Genomic DNA, 20,647 nt, shown 5'->3' with positions numbered 1-20,647 from the left:
GATATATCTTTCTTGCTTCAATTGGGAACAAAATGTTCAAAGAAATTGCATGGTCACACTATTCAAAGTTAAATATAAACCAGAAGAGAAAAAAAAAAGTTAATGTGTCTCACTGCAGTATTTGCTCTTAGCATGCAGTTGCAAGCTTTGAAAGTCCTGTTTAAGTATCTCTTTTTTAAGATAAATACCTATTAAGTAATGTATATGCACAAGCTGAAGTGTTAAATGGTTTGTTGAAACCTATTAGAGTACACAAGATGATAAACATAAATTATAGCTAATATACTGCACCAGTGATTTTTAAACATAAAAATTACTGACACTGTAAAAACACACTTGAGTCATCGTAGCAGCATAATAGCACTAATCCATGTTTATCCAACCGTGCACTTTTCAAAAACAACACAAACCTCTAATAAATGCTTTGGCTTCACCTTGACAACTTATATGGGTTATTGCCTCGTTCATGCCTGGATAACCATGTGTTATGACTTAAATGTTCTTTAATATCAATTTATGCCTTGAAGAAAAAGGATTGAATAACATAGTGTACATATGGTTCAATTTATTACAGCAAAACAATCATTTTAGTTTGAAGATATTTTCTCATGGTGCATATCATAGAAATCTTATTCAATAGAGCTCTCAATAAACCAGATTTTTTATGTCACAATAAATGAAACTAAGGCAGCTAATTGTTGCTAAGATTCTAAATAGATGAGTCTATTTGGCTTTCTTGTCAATCAAGAAATAAATTCCTTAACACTTGTATTTCTGGATTCTAATGTCTCTAATTGGATTTTACACTATCTGATTAACGATGTAGTTTATAGACTACTGTAAAAAAATCTGATACTTAAAAAGTGAAAGAGGAAATTGTGGGTTGTCAGCATTTATGGAAAAGGCCAAGACAACATTGAGTAATTCAGTACTTTTGCAAAACAGTAACGAGAAACATAAAACCTGGCCAATCATACCTCTTTTGTGTTAATCTTGTTGTGTGACCATGATACAAAAAAACCAAAAAAAAACAAACAAACAAACAAAAAAAACAAACACAAAAAGACCCTGGAGTTCTATTATAAAGAATATTAAAATGTGCAATAATATGTAATGAAAATGAATTGCAATTTCAGGAAAAGGAAATAAAGGAAAAAGAGAGAAAGAGAGAGAGAGAGAAGGAAGGGAAAGGAAGGAAGGCAGGGACATAGGCAGGAAGGAAGGCAGGGACATAGGCAGGAAGGAAGGAAGGAAGGAAGGAAGGAAGGAAGGAAGGAAGGANGGAAGGAAGGAAGGAAGGAAGGAAGGAAGGAAGGAAGGAAGGAAGGAAGGAAGGAAGGAAGGAAGGCTATAAGAATCTTTGTTGTTATGTAATCTATATCATAAGGTGAAGCAGGCTGGATATAAGCTAAATCAACTACTATAGTTATAGTAGAAACAGCAATGGCAGTGCTGTAGCTCTTGTTATAACAGAGAGTTTCACAAGTTTCAGTTCTTAAAAAATTGTGAACATGTGAAATATTCACCTTTAAGTCACAAGTTTTTCTTGCATGCTGTCAGTGAATACAAAGTTTTGGAAAATTTGAAAAAATAGTTCAGCTATTTAGAAGAAAATAAGCAATTGATATTTCCCATCTCAGAAAGAGTCTTGTAATACAAATTTGAAATGGAAAATTATTAAAACGGGCAAGATAAAACTTCAGTTGGAACATGAAACACGACTGACCTTATTCTGTGAAGAACAGTTTTGATTATCTTGGAAAAGAACAAGGTGACTGTGGGAGGTTCCTGAGGGCTTGAAGAATGTAAATGTCACTCCTATCACCAGGAAGAGGAAAAACAATAATACAAAGATAAGTGACTCATTCAGGCTCACTTGGATGTTTGGGAAGGTAACAAAGATAAATATTCTGGAAAGCCAAAAGTATTAAGGAAAAGAAAATTTTTAGGAATAGTCTCCATTGATTTGTAAAGAGGAAATCATTCCCCATTATAGGATGACTTGCTGGGTGTGTTAGGGAAAAGTAAAGATGTTTATCTAGACTTTAGCGAGGTATCCCACAATAGCATCTTCATGGACAAACTGATGAAATACAGTGTACATAAAAGCACAGTGATTTCGAATGACACCTGACTGGGCTTAGAGGGTTGTAATCATCTATCAAAAATCCAACTAGAGCCCAATCTGTAGCTGTGTACTCAGTGAGTTGATACAGGGGCTAATACTGTTGAACATCTTCAATAATAACCAAGATGATGGAACAGAGTACACATTTAGCATGTCTGCAGATGTCAGAAAGCTGGGAGGAGTGGGTGACGGGTGTAATAGCTGTGCTGCCACTACACAATAGCTGTGTTACCATTCTTAGCAATTGAAGAAATGGAAAAACAGGGTGATTATGAATTTCAGCAGATGGAATTGAAAAGTCCTGCACCTGGGGAGGAGAAACTCCATACAGTACATGCTGAGGGTAACCAGGCAGGAAAATTATCTCTGCAAAAGAGAGCCTGTTGGTCCTAATGAGCAGAAAGTGGAATGGTATCCAGGATTGTGCCTTTGTGGTAAAGGTGACAAACAGTATCTTCGGCTGTGTTGGGGAAGAGTATTGCCAGCAGGTCAAAGGAGGTCATCTTTCCCCTTTAATCAGCAGTGGTGAGTTCACATCTATAATAATGGGTCCAAGCCTGGAGTCCCCAGTCCACATAAGGCATGAACAGACCGGGAAGAGTTCACCAAAATGTCACTAAGCTGCTGAAGATGTTGAAGAATATGATATACAAGCAGAATCTGAGACTGCTGGAACTGTTTATCCTGGAAAAGGCTCAGGGGAAACTTGTCAATGTATATATATACCTGATTGGAGAAAGTAAAGAAGATTAAGCTATATTCTTCTCAGAAATTCACCTTGAAAGGGTGAGAGGCAACAGGTATATGTTGAAAGACAGGAAATTCTGCTTAAAAATGGGCAAAGCAAATTTCATTGTCAGGTTGATCAAACATGGGAACAGGTTGCCCACAGAAGCTGTGGAACCTCTGTTCTTAGAGATATTAAATCCAAAATGGACAGGATTCTGAACAGTTTTCTCATTTGACCCTGCTTTGAGCAGAAAATTGTACTAGAAGGCCTACAGTTGTCTTTGTAACACTGATTTGATGTTCACTAATTCTGTCTTCCTCTATTTAGTTTTGATACTTACTCATTCTTATTTGGAAGACTTATAATTCAGTTTATTCACAAAGGGATTTAGAATGTTGAAATTTTATCTAAAACTTCTATGCTTACACAAGTGTCATAAAGTTCCATATTTTAGCATTTTCTTCAGATGATCGGTATTTCAATGGAGTATTTGACAAAGAGATAAAAGTTCAGGAAGATTTTCTGAACTATTCTATTTCCTAACAGTACAAAACTTACAAGAGAGTTGGCTTTCATGAGTGTCAATCATTAAACTCAAATTTTGAAGAAAAAAAAAAAAAAAAAAAAAAGATGTTTATGTGAGCTAAGATTTTGGACTGAGGAAATACTAAGTTGAAATTGAACAAACAGTACAAACTTTTATAGGTGTCACTGGTGAAGCAATCCAGATCTTCACACTCCCTGTTAATTTGTGGATCTGAGTGCCTAAAGAATTATTATTTAAACTAGTCTGTGAGAAACAGGACAGTTGAAGTCCTGTAAATCCTCTGTTTGTGTACTCTGCCTTAAGGCAGAGCATGTGTCTATAATTTCTTCAGTGAGAATCCATCCACCACAGACAGGTGGAACAATTGCCAACTCCTCCTTGTTTTGCTTAAAACAATCAAGGCTATACCTTCAATGTCTGTATTCTAGGCACATGCAGATCCAGTTCCCTGAGCCTTCAGCACACTTTAGAGTAAGAAAGAAACTAAAATGCTCTGTTTGCAATGATGGAGGAAGTATATTTATCAGTGACCATGTGCCTGTGCCCTAGTAAATGAAATACAAGTGCTTTCAGATGAAACAGCCAGAGTACTTTCAGTTGAAACAACCACATGTATTACTTACTAAAATACTGATATAAAGATTCAATACATTCTAAATTCTCCATAAATAAACTTTATAAGTTTTCCAAGTAATCATGAGTAAACATCAGAACTAATTGCTTCTTAACAGAATCACTGAAACATGATTTCAAATGACATCTGGAGATCCTCTGCTACAAGCCTCTCCTCAAAGCAGAGACAACCTGAGAACACTGTTGAAGATGCCAGCTGAGTCTGGGCAACTTCAAGGACAGAGGTTCCACAAGTTCTCTGGGCTACCTATTCCAGGGTTGAACATATTCTGATGTGTTATTATTCATAAACTTAATACTGAACTATTGAGTCAAAGGTCCAGTGAAGACCCTTCTGTTACATGTGGTATTATTCCATCACTTGAAGTAAAATTGCACATCAGCAATTTCTAAAAGTAGTATAAAATTTATGAGTCAACTCCAATTTTTTCTTTAAAAAAATCAAGCTCCTCTTATTAGAGATAGAATTGGAATACTCTACAATCTTTGTTGCAATGATCTTACTAAGTTATTAAAAAAATATAATTACTCAGACTGTACAGAAAAAATAGAGAACTTCCATGATCATTCAAGAAGACCAGAAAATGTAAGAAACAAATGATCTCTTTGAGGCATGACAAGCAAATGAATCAAGGAGCAGTTTTTGCTCCTTTTCCACACTCCATGTCTCAGACAATTTTGTTATTCCTTTTGGAGAGAAAAAGGGAAGAAAGTTTTTAACCAGAGATGTCAATAGGAAGTATGGAAGACTGTATGATAACATATTACCTGAAAGCTGCTTAAGTAGAGAATATAACAAGCAAAAAGCTGCATGTAGTACCAAATAGGGCAGGCTGTTGCTTTATTTATTGAAAAATTACTTGCTGTGATCTATTCTGGTTTGCTACTGATTTATTTATTGAACAATTACTTGGTATGATCTATTCTGGCTTACTGGGAGACCACTGAAAGAGAAATGATGATAAAAAGAACCATTTGCTTAGTGATGAGCCAGGCATGTCAGCTATGTTAACTATGGGGCACTGTACTTTTTTATCAAACAACTCTTTTCTCTCTAATCTGGAATTTTTAATAACAATGACAAATTTTATGGTAGCTATTGCTCTTTTTGTTTGCTTGTTTTTGCCTTGATATATGCAGTGCTACATTTTGCTGAGATCATAGATTTCTGTCCCTGCAGAAAAACATCCCGTAGCCTACCATTCTATACCGTGCAGTACCCAAAATTGACATGCTAGAGTAATTACAAAACAATACATAGAAAGTCATAATGAAAACAGGTCATTTTTAGGTTCATAACAGAATAGTAACAAGTTGCACTGTCATGTCCCCTTTGAACTGTTATATTTCTTGTGTATTTCTTTTTCTCTTTACAAAAGCTTTGTAAAACAATTTATTCTTCTTCTCTCCTGGACTGGTTCCCAGGACTGTAGCATTAACTCTTAAACTCCCAGTGATGTTATGATGTGGAATTCTGATAAACAAAAATGATAAAACCATGACATTTTTAGAGAAATCTGGATTATAAATGAGAGTGTTAACAAAGCCTACATGAAAGCTTGCACTTAATGCTTAATAGAATGTTTCAGAAGATCATCTCACTTTGTATCAACAAGATTTTTTATGGATTTATAGAACTTAAGATTTTATTTGCTAGTATTCCCTAGCATTTTCTCAAAATAAAAACTAACTTCTGTTATTTGTATAATTCTTTTTCGCTGTGTAACATGTAGAAAAGTTTTCAATATAAGAGCTTTTTATTACTTATTTGAAACTGTGAAATCTCTTTTTCTGGAAAGACTTCCTGAAGTTACTTCCCCACCTAGCATTTTTCTAAACAATCACTCCTAGACTGTACAGCTAATAATCATGAGTGTCATGGTATAAAAGGAAGGTATATCTTTTGACTGGTTAAACTTCAGCCTCAGAAATACAGTTTCTTCTAAGTTTTATTTAGAGTGCTATGTATACGTATATCTTTCCTTGACCAAAAGTGGGCCAAAAGCATAAATAAATAAGCCTATGTATAACTTTATTTCTGCAAAACACATTACAATCAAATTCTGTATAGTACTGACTTTTTAACTCCATTGTAAATACTTTTCTCACACAAGCACTTACCAAAACCATGGCTGAAACAGGTGTGTTACTCTATCTACAGCTGTTCTATATGACAGAAGGCATAAATAAAATATAAAAGAAAAGAAAAAAATAAAAGCCTGTTTGATTTCTTCCACAGCTGCAGAGGATGTCAGACCAGTTTTAGATAACAAGAAAAGGTAGAAGTCAAAATTCAATGTGTATGAATTCAAGGGAGAGTTTTCTGATGATTTAGAGAATGTATATAATCTTCATACTACTATCGCTTTCAAATATCCCTTGCTAGGATTGTAGCTACAAAATAGACATCATAAATAATCTATTGGGGGTAAGTCCAGCAAAATAATGTGTCATATGTTATGCATCCTAACTAGCAGTATTGTTTAGGAGCCATCATTTCTCACTCAGGTAAAATCACTCATGCCAGATGTGTATTCTCACAGAGCTACAGGGAAAAGCTGTATCGCTTAAAGTCTGCAATATGCAAAAATCTTTTCTTCAAAGCATGCAAGTATTGCTGTGATATAAAGGAACTATCTGGTTTTGTTGAACAATTACATTGATAATAAGGAGCTACAGAACAGCAAAGCACCATGAGAATGACCTCCAACCTAGGAACATTTACCAGTAGAGTTTACCGGTATTGAGCAGATGATAGCTCAAGTTTTTACTGCTTTGTGGTAAATAGAAGTTAAGGGAGTACTGTAAAGTTGTTTGTTTTTGGCTTTTTTTTTTGGTTTTTTTTTGTTTTGTTTTGTTTTGGTTTTTTTGTTTGTTTTTTTTTAATGTTCAGACCTTCCATGTTTTAATGCTGCTTTACCTTAGAACAGGTCATTGAGACTTCAGACTGAAGAAAACCTCAAAAATAAAATTAAATTAACTTGATTTCACTTCTTTCTTCTCTATCTACTCTCTTTGATAATCAGTTCAGAAATTGAAATCTACTTTAGTATCTTTAGATTATTTAAGGTGATCTCATTAGTTTCCCTTCATAGATGTTTTCTCACTAGCATTGAGATTCAGAGTAAAAATGCAGAAGTGTCATTTCAGCATCTTTTTTCTTTTTTTTCTCTAAATTTTGTAAAATACTTAAACATTTCAAATTGGTATATACAGGCACACCATGTTCATTCAGAAACCAAATGTTCAAAAGAAGTGTTAAAATTAAGAACTGACTCTTTCCTGAAAAGGCAAGTAGCAAAGAGAGGGTTTAGGATTTTGCTGGCTCTATGTTTGGAGCACTGATGCGGACTGAGCCCATGCAGAGCTCTGAACACTATGCAGGAAGAATAACTGTCCATTTTACTATCTTGATAGCATTTATTTCTGTGAGTAGTAATTTTGTCTTGTTTTCAATAATTGGAAATATATTTAAAGTGGGTACTTTATTTTCTCACTTCTTGGAGTAAACTTTAAATCAATAATGATGCTCTTTAAAGTAAAGGGCTATAAGAGTAAAAAGTGAACTAGGCAGATAATCAGGTTGTAACAGGTCAGGTCAAAAGTCCTTTTAGTACTGTAGCAAGTCTTGGATTCTTTGATGAGAAGTCCAAGGAACAGGGGAAGTAATAGATTCCTTCCATAGTATAATCAGCTCCCTTTTGGCAATAGGTTAGGATTTCTGGACTATGCATTACATCACTGTGTTTAAGAGCATAAGATTTATTATCTTTCTGTAATTTTTTCAGTGTCTTTTTGAAAACTATTTTTGACAGCTCTAACAACCAATAGCAATACATTTTGACTGCATATTGTCTGAAGAAGGCTTGCTTAGTATTTGTGCAATCAAAGAGCTCCAGAGTCTTCTGTTACAGAGTAGAATGAATGTTTCTTCTATATTTAACTTTTTTTGATGATGCTGATGGTATTAAAGGCTTATTTACATTCCCCCTTCACCGTTACCACTTATACAGGTTTTAGTAGTCCAACCTACTGTCTCATCAAACAAAAACTACATCTTATCAGCAGTCTTTCTGCACCTCCTTAGCTTGTGGTTGTTTCATCAGATGAACTGTTCCAGATGCATGCACAATATGCATTTATATAACAGAAAATGGTTCTTCATTTTTCTTCCTATTTTTTTTAGAATATGAGGGCTGCTTTAACATACTTGCCCACAACGCCAGAGGCAAATGCTGGTGGTATGGCTGTAGAGGCTGAACCTTCCCAACAATATTCTGTTACATTTTCTTTCTGTGCCACAGTTGGCAGCAGATGGGCAGTCTGATAAAGTGGCACTTGATGTGAAAGTGAGTATGAAAGAAAGGGTTGGAAATGAATTCCCCTATGCAGAAAATAAAATGACAACCATTGATATTCATTGGCACTTGCTGAATGATTATGAAGACCAAACAGTGAATGTGAGCACAGAGAGGGTTGAGTGGTGCATTTCAGCAGTGGTGATGGTAACAGTAGCTCACTTCTACTGGTGTAGATTTTTACAACCACATTGTGCAGGCTCTTGTTTGTTGCTGGTGCAAATACATCGCAAACAGATTTTACTTCTGAAAAACAGAGTTTTATATATGAGATTTTTTTCCTGTCAGTGTTATTATACTCTGATTCTGTTATAGTTTCCATGGAAATAAATGAGGCATTACTTTTGGAGCAAACTCCATATTTTATAGCAAGCTTTTTTTTTTTTTTTAACCTAAGCAAGAACCTGACATTTGCCAAGAATAGCATTTGGTTATCTGATGACTTGCTTTCTGAGTAATAATCACTTTACACATGTAAACATATAATGACTTCCACATTTTAAAATATTGTTATTTTTGCAATAAGGGATTTTGCTGTAATTATTAATCATCAATAAATGAAACACAGAGCATGTGCTGTCCTAAATATAAACTTTGCTTTGACATTTGCCCTGTTATATTTCATAGATACAGAGAAATACTGTGAAGAAATTGTAAAATAACACTAGCAACCATCTAAGTTAAAGTAAGTAGAGTTTTTAAAGTTGGGAAATATTTAAAGACAGTGAAAGAAGAAACAAAGAAGTGAAAGTTAAGGATACTTCCTTTTTCCATTTTTTATATATTTTATTTAAATGATGAATATTCTATTTTTGTTAAACATACACACAGATTAACAGAAGCTGGACCAACTTTACTGACTTAATAAGGAAATTATGACAGATTGGTTCTGAGCCTCGTGCATATTTGAGCAACTCAGTATTCATATCAGAGCTGAGCAAATATTGATGATGCAGGTGCTATTTCCTCACTATCTAGTCTTCTGGGAGGTAAGTCATTACAAAAGTCCTGTGGATATCTTCAAATGCTTGTCACTGTGCCACCTGAAATCTTCATACACTTTTGTTATTCATTAAGTACACTGTAGAAGGCAGAAATGTGACTCATTGCACATAAATACATTTTAAAATATTTAATATTTATCTATGTTCTTGAATTTTTCTATTAATAATTTTGTTTATAGTGTATCTTGGGAACTAAGAAGAGTTTTCTGACTTGGGACAGTCTCTCTCTCTCTCTTTTTTTTTTTTTTTCTCCTGACTTTAGACAGTCTCTCTTTCTCCTGGAAAGAGTCCAGCAGAGGGCCACAAAGATGGTGATGAGCCTGGAGCACCCCCCTTATGAGGAAAGGTTGAGCAACTTGGGTCTGTTCAGTTTTGAGAAAAGAAAACTGAGAGGGGATCTGATCAATATGTATAAATATCAAACCTGTGGGAGGCAAAGGGACGAGGACAGAATCATTTCAGCAGTGTGTGGCAACAGGATGGTGAGAAACAGCTACAAACTGAAGCATAGGAATTTCTGCACAGATGTGCATGAGGACTTCGTGGAAAGGGTGATGGAGCACTAGAAAAGGTTGTCCAGGGGGGTTATGGAGTTTACTTCTCTGGAGATGTTCAAGACATGCCTGGATGTCTGTCCGTGCAACCTGGCCTAGGAAGCCTGCTTTGGCAGGCTCGTTAGACTAGGTGATCTCTAGAGGTTCCTTCCAGCACTTACAGTTCTGTGGTTCTGTGACAGGGGTTTTACTTTTAGTAACTTGTATACTGTCAGTTCTGCTACAGATGCTTCATATGCAGAAGATAATGCATTTGCTGAATTCTAGCAGTACTTTATAATGCTTCACTCCCCCCTCCCCTTTACCGCCGTACCTCTCTCCCCATGTCTTCAAACATTAATCTACCTTTGGAATATTAATTTTTTTGCCTATGCGATAAGAACTCAAGCTCATAAGAGCTGGAAAACGTCTAGAATATAACAGTCACAGGTGTCGATACAGTCAGTGTAATATAGGTAGCTATTAAATTTGAAAAGAAGCTTGCTTGATAAGCAAACTAATATAATTTTATAGGCTGAGTTTACACAGGAACAGTTGCAGTTGAGATGCACACTGCCTGTTTTCTGCTGTCCTAATTATTTTATCTTTTCCACAGTATGGTTCCCTCTAGTGATTCTTGTAAGGAAAGAGGCTACCTGATCCCTTAATCCAGCTAGCATTTTACAAAAGAAGATCCAAATTAGTTTTGCTTACACCAGATGCTTTATGTGCAATTGGGTATCAGACAATGGTGTCTGAAATATGAAACAGGTAAATTCAATGATCTCCTTTGAAAGAATCTCTTACCTGGGGGAACTCATGTGAAATGAGTTGTTTGCATATTTGTTGCCACTATGCAGTCCTGTCTCCTCCCCTTATGCAAACCAATGAATGTGTAAGCTGATTGCCAGGTATCCCTAGTGTCAGACTCAGTAACAAGAACTGCAATGAGTTTTTGATGGAAGAGAAGCAAAATGAGATTTAGCAGACTGGTTACGGCAGGCAAATATGTTATAAAGAGAGCATATTATGTCAAGAACCTTGAATATGCTATGGTAGGGGAAAAGATTTTATCTAACAGAAACTGCAGAAAGTATAGTTTAATATTTCAATGATTAGCTATGTCGCTGACTTGGTTGTCTGCAAATTATACAATTTCTTATTGTGTCTTACTTCAAAATGATATAATATTAACCTATAGTGCTATGCAAATATATATATATATATATATACACACAATATATAATATAATATATAATATAATAATAATATAATAATATAATATAATAATAATATATAATAAAATAATATAATATATAATATAATATTATATATATATATAATTTATATTTATATTTATATTTATATATACATATATATATAATTGAATGGTCATGGTTTTGAAAGGTCATGTACCTCTATATTTAAAGAACATACTCATGAATGTGACCTGTGAATCAGCTATGATGATAAGCCAAACTAGAATAATGTAATCAAAGATTAGATAAAATGAAAGTGTTGCGTATGCTGCACTTTTCCAGTTTCTTATTTTATTTATCTATATATGTTTCAGAAAAATAACAAAATCTCAAATTAACATTTTGATCTGTTGAATATTTTCATCTTCTTTTAATCTTACAGGAATACAGTATCATTAATGCAGGGTACAAAGACCTGCACAACTTGATTGATGCAGAAAACACTAGCCCATGAAGTTACTTTTATCTGGTTTTCCCTGATATAGCTGGGAAGTTATCAAAATCCAGGAACAGTTGTCACTTAGTAGTTTGCATACAGTGATCCTGTGTTGGGTGTTGAATAAGGCGAGTGAAGAAAATTGTATGCTTTTCAGCCTCACTTCTATACTTGGTGTACTGAAGCTACTATGATGCAGACAAATGCATCATAAGCAGAAAAATGTTGCCCTCATTTATTAAATATTTCCTGAAAGTAGACATCTACAAATAACCAAGTTATCACTGACCAAAAACTTGAGCAAATCTGGCAGATAATCAGTAAAATACACCCTAGCTGTCTGGGGTCCTATCTCAAGCTACATAGCTCATTTGAATGCCCCTCTCCATCTGCAGTTACTATTTTAGAGGCTTATTAATGCTTAGAACAATTTATAGTTCAGTTAATTATTAGGAAACATAGTGAGTTTCATATCTCAGGAATATATCTGGACTTATTTCTAACCAGAGATCTCCTGCTTCTTTTGCTTCCCACATATCAGTATTCCTGGACACTGGAGACAGTCTTGAGAGTTAGGCAATTCTATCTCTTTGAGGTTTATATTATTATAACCCACCCCTACAAAGTGCTTTTCTTGTTTTGGTTGTATTCTACAATAGATGTGTTCAGTCCACTGCCCATAGACTCCATGCAAACCTGTTCAACTTGTAATGTGGACTCATAAGACTGTAAACTCTTAATCTCATTCTATGATTTTTTGCAATATTTTAAATGCGTTACCTCAAGTAGCTCAAGTGCAGACTACACAGGTAATGATGGAACACTGTGGAGGAGGGGTTGTAGTACAGAGCTGACTCTGCCACTTGCACCCACCACACATGCAGTTGAATTGAAACTCACAAGTGCCGCATGTTACATGCTCTTATGCCACTTGGCAAGTAAAATGCAGTGATTACTGATAATAATATTTCAACCTACCTACACGTGTTGTAACCGTGAAGACTTGTTTTTTGTTATTGAAGACATGCAAGTACTCTCAGATGAGAGGAACTCTAGGCATAAAGCGTTATGTTCACAATGATCTTATTTTGACATATCAAAACACTGTTGCTGCTCTGTAACACAGTAAAGCTAGAGACTACAACAAAACTCAATTAGGTGTAGCCCTTTGCAAAGACATAGTAAGAACTTGTCCAGATATCTTAAACACTTACTGTCCAAGTAAGATAAACAGACAAATAGATTAAAGGTTAGAGCTAGCTTAACACAAGATTGCAGGTCAACTGAAGAACAGTCACTGGTCACTGAAAGGAGTTTTCTTTTTTTTTTCAATAAGATAAATCACATGTAGGCATATGTATTGGAGATATGGGGAAAATAGATTTTATAATTTATATATCTAATATATATTATTTCTAATAATATGATGATATATATATCTCTAATGACATTTTGATACTAAGAATATCACTTTAACCCTCACTTAGACTGATGAAATTTGTTGAAATATAACAAACTAATTGAAATTGAACTATCTATATATATACAACCCCAGCACTCAATTTACTACATGTTGTGGAGTACCTGCTATGCATAGCTATGCACAGACAATTAGTCATAGGCATGGATGCTGAACACATGAGAACGGCACTTTCTATGAGATACAGATAAAACTGTTATTGTTTCTAACACATTCAATGAATTTTAAGTCAGAGCATGATTAAAATTTTCCATTCCTGCTGTTTCCATTTGACTGTATTTTTCATTGTAATACAGAAGTTATTGTAGACATTATACAGATGAGGACAAAACATATGATCACTAGCAATTGTCTTTTCTTGTTCTAGGGCAATATTTGGTTGTTTCATCATTAAGGAGTCTTTGAGCGCTTGAGAGAAGAATCTCTTATACTCAAATTGCTGAGGCTTTTACGTCAGCTCATTCTGCAATGTAAATTGTGAAGTTATTGAAAGCAAAAGCAAAAATTTAAGTAATTTCTGCTTTGCAAAATAACATACTTCAGAGATCAAATAATTCTTCCTGTCTTCATTCAGGGGTCCTTTCCAACCTGAACAGTTGAACATTCTGTGATTCTGAGATTCCGTTACTAGCATTCTGTAGATGTAGTTTGATCTGAACAATTCTACACTTAATAGTTCTTTTACACACAGAGCTCCTAATCACACTATCTCCTTTCCAGCCAAATATTGGTGAATTACCTTTTCCAGTTTGTTCACTAATTTATTGCTAGACAAACCAAAAATAGCACCTTATATTTTGTTATTATCGGGCAGGGAAGAGTAGATTTCCTTGCTATGTTGTAGAAGTTGCAGATTATTTCTTATTTTTGTTGAGAAAAATGAATAAATAAATAAATGGAGCATTTAGAATAATAGGGAAGATAAACATTTTTTAATAAGAAAAATTAAAAAAAAAAAATTAAAAAAATCACTTGATATTTGTGGAGAAACTGATGCTCACACTTACATAAAAACAGCCCTAACTCCCAAAGCTGTTCCGAAATATCAAGCAAAGTACATGCATATACTTGCATCAGTGCTGGGCTCCAAAGTGGCATACACTGTGCCAAGAAGAAATAAGGATTTTTTAATAAGGATGTTATAGAAGTGCTAGTTGGAATTAAACAGAAGATGTAACCCTAATTCAAGCCACCAAAAACTCATATTAACACACCCCACATTAATTTATAAATAAGCTATTTAACACATCTGCCTTTTAAAAGAAATTCTGTGGCCTCCATGTGCTCATTTGTGGAGAGGAAAAAACATCATACTGAGATCTCAAGTGTTACAGCAATTAGTAAAATGAGAAAGATGCTGTTCTAGGAGTTTCAGGGACATTGTACTTCACAATCTTCAATTTTACAATTATGATAACTTCAAATGTGTTTATAACCTGAAGAACGTCAACATGTTTCCATTATCTACTGTGTACACATTATTTTGAACCTACTTCACACAGCAGAATATATTAATGCATTTATTTAGATTCTGATAAAGTGGTCCTTCAGACATAGTTAAGAACTTAAAGTCCTCATAGAAGTCTTATGCTGATGAGTATTTAAAAATACAGAAAGAAAATTATAAAACGTTAAATGAGAACTTGCATGTATTTTCATTGGTTCATAATCTTTTTTTGATCTGAAAAAAAAAAAAAAAAGAAAAGAGAAAAAGTTAGACATGCAAGACATAGGAAGTGAACACTAAATGCCTGATGTTCTCAGGCACTTAATAGTTCTGGTATTTATTTTTGTATATTTCTTAAAAAAAAAAAAAAAGAAAAGAAAAGAAAAGAAAAGAAAAGAAAAAAAGAGAGAGAGAGAGAGAGAGAGAGAGAGACTAAAAAGCATAATAGAAAAAGGGAGAATGAAATATATTTTATCCTGCTTTGAACATGATGAGCAGACATGATAGATGTCAGCTTTTATACATTCACTGTTTCTATCTGCTAGACGGGTCAGCCTCAAAAAATGACCTACTATGTAGGGATCTGAAAAATGTGTCTCATGGGAGTCATGCCCTTTTACACTATTCCAAAAGTATCCAGCGACTAGAATCCACTCTCTCTCCGCACAGCTTTCAGATGACTTCAAAGTTGAAATGGCTGGCCCCAGGCATGCACTCATTAAGCCATGCTTGTAAAAGTGTTTTAAGTACAACTCTCCTCTGAAAAGGAATCATGCAAAAATAGCATTTTGCTTACTCCCTTTTTCTTCTTTTTTTTTTTTTTTCCTCTTTTCTTTTTTCCTTTTTTTATTTTTTATTTTTTTATTTTATTTTAGAGCCACTACCATATTGTTCTGAAAGATAATAATTTATTCTTTAATGGTTTTATATTTAGCATACCAAGGAAAAATATGAGGGATTATCTTGGACATTAGTAGTGGTATTATTGCACACAGTCACCCGTGGGTAATTAACACCATAATGCAGAGATCAGATATGCTGTAACATACAATATGATCCTTATAATTGTTTTGATCATATGATCTGTCTATCTATTCCAAATTTAGATGACTGGACTAATTTCTTCCAGGCATATAGCTCCCAGGACTGCAAGGGACTTTAATCACATTGCTTTTCATCCCTTGATTCAAAAGTAGAGGGAGGAGATCACTAACTCAGTGGGCCAATTTCATTGCTTGTTCTAGGTCAGAGGAAAGACTCCTAGTGCTTAAAGGAAAATAAAAATGAATTAAAAGCGTCTTTATTTGCAATCTGAAGAGACTGGATATGAGAACTAGGAAGCACGTTGCTACACAATGACAAGCTTATAAGTTTGTGTAACAATATAGTTCCCATGTAACTTCTATGTTTGAGTTTACACTCACAGAATGCTAAACATCACTAAAATGTTCAATATGAATGTTCCACAAATGTAAAACCAAGTGAATGAACTGCTAGGAATAGTGTATTTAATATACATTTTTGTTCATTTAAAAACAAAGATTAAAAATATCTTAAGCCTTTCTGTTACCTGAAATTATTTTCCAGATTTTTTTCCAAAGGATTTTCTCTCTGTTCAGAGCTGAAATTGTACATCCATGTGCATTTAAACAGAAATATGACACTTCTATCATAAATAATAACACTTGTCAATATTTTCTATGCAGTAACTGTCACAGTAGGAAGTGAAGAGAAACAGTGGGAAATGAAGATGCTTGCCCAATTCTTTTGATCTTAGCTTTAATTTGGTGGAACCAGCACCAGTTGTGAGCTCACATGAAGTTATTTTTGGATAATTAAGTCATCTGTTAGGTAACTAGAAAACATCTTTTTCCAATTAATTTGATTACTATAGATCTCCAAACCTACAGCTTGATGCTATGTAACAGAAGCTTTTTTCTCCTGCTTATTCATTTGAAGAATGACTTGTATGCTGACAAAGCTGAAGTATCTGCTGAAAATCTTAACTAAGAAACGTAGTACTTTCTGAGTATTTCAGACATCTCATGTAAACTGTAAGGCAGGATGTTACTTAAGTCACACAAAACTTTAGGTCCATGAGTAATTCCATTTAGTATATGGCATTAATCATACTCCTTGATGAAGATATACATTTATGTATCTTGACAGCTGTTTAGAATATATGGGGCCAAGAAGAGAATTAGGGACTTTTTATGTGGGCTGATCTCCAACTTCTCCTGCTCCTCCTCCACCTCAGAAATAAGTAGATTTTTTTGAGTCAGTGAGGACTCTTAGAATTTTAAATGACTCATAGGGAAAATAAAATAGTAAAAAATAGGGAAATTAATGAGTTTTAAACCAAAACCTTGAAACAGCAAAAGATAAGGAAGTGAATGAGTTTAAAAACTAACCCTTGTATGCTGATGCACTATGTGGCAGACTGTGTGGAACAGTGTTAACAGGGAAAAAAAAAAAAAAAAAGAAAAGAAAAAAAAAAAAAAAAAAAACCCTCAAAACAGATTGATTTTACTTTTCCTAAAAATCTATTGCAACCATTGCATCTGCATGCCCAAGTCCCTCTGGTGTTTTAAGAATGTAATGCATAAGTAATTTTAAATCTAAACAAAATTTACCATGTCTTTCTCTGAATGCAATTTGGGTGCATGTTTTTGTATGTTTGGGGCTGCTTATTTAAATGGCAAATGGAAGAATAACCTATAATGACACCAAGAAACACCCAAGAAATCCCCTGGGAAAGGCCCAACATAGGTCATTACACCCACTGTCCCTCCATCTGGCTAAACAGAAGCAAGGAAGTTTTCTAGTCTGCCACCTAATTAATAAGAGCACAATTCCAGAATTCATTTGCAGTTCAGTACTAATGAGTATATATTGACAGCAAGATTTTCTATTTTAGACATATTAGTGAATATAATTGTATTCCATTCTCATTGATTGGCATTTTGGATCACACATCACAAAAGAGTGTGGAGATAAAGTTTTCCTTTCTGAAGAATTTCAGCACTGGATACCAGGGTTCCACAATAACAGCCAAATCAAATTGTTGGAACTTAACACTGGGAAGCACTTTTCTCCCATATCACTTGATGATTTTGAAAACCTGGATCTATCTTACTATCTGTTTTTTAATCCATATGGAGCATCAGTCCAAACTAAGATCTAGAATTAAAAATGCTAAGGCACATTGGAAAGTCTTTGTACAAAAAGAATGCACAAGAACTGAACTGAAGTTATTTAATATATATATATATATACGATATATATATATATACAATTTATATATATATATAATTATTAATTATATGTAATTAAATTATATATATATATACGTATCATTTTTCCTGTCTGCATTTACAGGAATCCAGACATATAAGCTCTATCTTCACATAAATCTTTAACTTTTATGTATTTTATTAATCTGTGATGAACATGGATCACTCTATTTCTTCAGAATTTGCTTCTAAGTATAAAGTAATGCAGCGAGTGACAGTAATTATATGCAATTCATATGAAAAAAGAAAAAACAGCATGCATCTAATTCTTGTCCTTCACTATTTCTGTATATTGTAGTCAGACGCTTTAACACTAAAAGAAGGGGAAACAGCATTGCAGATTGAAGAATACTCATCACGAAACAAGAGAAAGAGATGTTAAACACAAGTCTAGCATCCAGAAGCCCACATAAACATTACTGAAGGCAACATTCAGATTCTGAAGGCACTGACTCCTTTTATACCAGTTTTCAGACTACCTTAAAACCCTAAGCAGTCTGATAAGATGAAACTATTATCTATGTTGAAGCATATGTGTGTATCACTTCACAAGTGGCAAAGTTGGACAAAATGACATACAAGACAGCTGAATATTTTAAAGCATATTCATGAAGGAAGACTACTTAAGAAAACAGAATATATATGAGTTATCAGTAATAACATCCCTCCTCCTGACAATTTACAAATTTAGATGTTAGTATATAGTGCCAGTCTTTAAAGTAATTAAAATTGTCACTTACAAGTACTGTAATTAAGTATCAAAATATTACCACAGTATTCTCCCTATTTTGCTAAGTTTAATTACTTGTAAATGGCAAAAGTGAAGTTGTACAGAGGTGACCGCTGTAATTGAAGATGTATAGCACAATTCACAAAAATGTACTTTTACCAGGGTCTGTGACTGAGATCTGTGAGCGTGTTACATCTTTGAATTGTGTCTTGTAAGAAAGTTACCAATAAATTTTGAATCAAAAGTCAAACAAAAATCTACTTATTACTTTTTATAGTGGCATAGAGCATGCCTATTCACAGGCAGATGGAGGAGTTTATTAGAACAACAGACATCCATGGGACATCTCAACAAATGTATTGCCAGAACGACTACTGTTTATAGCAGAGCCCAACTTCAGCATCAGTCTGCATCTGATGATAAGGAGTTTGATATGCTTAGGGCAAGGTCTGAATTTTACTTTCAGCTACTAAATCAATACATGGATCTGGTCCTTTGTAGCATGCCAGATTAACTCAGTTTGCTCTCTTGAAGCTGGGATTTCCTGAAGCCAGTTCTGATGCTATACAGTATGTTGCAATATGGAAAATCATAAACAAACAGGGTCACAAACAGTTTTGCCTGAACTTTAGGTCCTGATTTTTCCTTCCTGCTTACCTTTATCTGTACCTGCCTGGATCTCCATTCAGCACCCAGATATCCAGAGACTCAATAAAAATCTTAAAATCAAATGCATTATATCCTCAAAGCTAATTTTTTTCATAATCCACTATATCAAAACACCAGTGCTCTCACATAAGCATATTGCAGTACTTGATGATTTCATGGCAATTGTGCCAGCATGAAAATTCACTAATCTACATGCTAGGAGACATCATGGTAAGAATAATCAGGGCTGTAACATATGGATTCAACAGGCAAACTCCTTCCAATGCAGGAATTCTTAAAATAAAGGCATAGTAGTGGGACAGAACTGATACTCCCCATACGGGAGATAAACAGAGAATTTCAATCAACAGAATTAGAAAAAACAAAAAACAAAACAAAAACCAACAAAAAACAAAACAAAACAAAACTAATTGCGATTTTGTTGGTTAAGGATTTACTAGCAAAAGAAAAAAAAAAAAGAAAAAAATATGTTTGATACAGTGTGTGTCTTTTACCTATAAAAACTGAATTTTGTCATTAAAAAAATATTACCTTTTGTATTTTATGTAATAGCTGCACATATAATTATTGATGTGAAATATTTTAAATAAAATATTTAAATTCTGTTTGTGCAGGAAAAGTGAATCCCTATTAACTCAGTATTTTTAAAACCCGTTTTATTTCACTGTAAAAACAGTGGAACATTTAGAGGAGAATACTGAAAGAAACAGCATTGGTGAAAGCTGCGGTTTGTAATTGCAAAGTTAATTATCTTTCCTAAACCATCAGTTGTCACTTAGATAGACCAGATTCTAGCAGGCTCTCAGGGGACTGACTTTATTTCATTCCTAATGGCTTGGGACCCACCATTTTGCTGTCTCTGAACATTTGGTCACTGAATGCACCATTTATGGAGTATTGTTTAATTAAGGACAAATTAAGAGAACTGTGCACAGAATTTAATTTCATATCCTGTGTAAATTCTTTTAAAGAGGGTACTAACTATAGGCATTATAACTTTTCATTATCCACTGCTTCTACAAGGTATTGACAATTTATTGTTTGCAACAGTTATGAGTTTTGTTTACCCTTCGGGGAATTCTGCTGGCACCACATTTTTTTGTCTCATCATTCCCTTAACCCCCTATATGCCACTTTCACTATTTTGTGATGTAACATATATTTGAAAATTCATTTCTTTTCATGTATGTTCAAATATCAACCAGAACAAAACAAACAAGGCTAGAAGATAAGATGCACTGCATACATGTGTGATCAATGGGAATTCCTATGGGACTAGCGTAGACTGCATTATAAGCAGCGAAAATTCACTGAGATGCCTTATGCCAATGGCTCTGAATAGAAAATGAGAATACACATAGAAGTGGAGTATTCATTACTGTGTGGAACCTCCCAGGCTC

This window comes from Coturnix japonica, chromosome 2 (assembly GCF_001577835.2).
Source record: "Coturnix japonica isolate 7356 chromosome 2, Coturnix japonica 2.1, whole genome shotgun sequence".
NCBI lineage: Eukaryota > Metazoa > Chordata > Aves > Galliformes > Phasianidae > Coturnix > Coturnix japonica.
Note: the sequence above shows the minus strand (reverse complement) of the source record.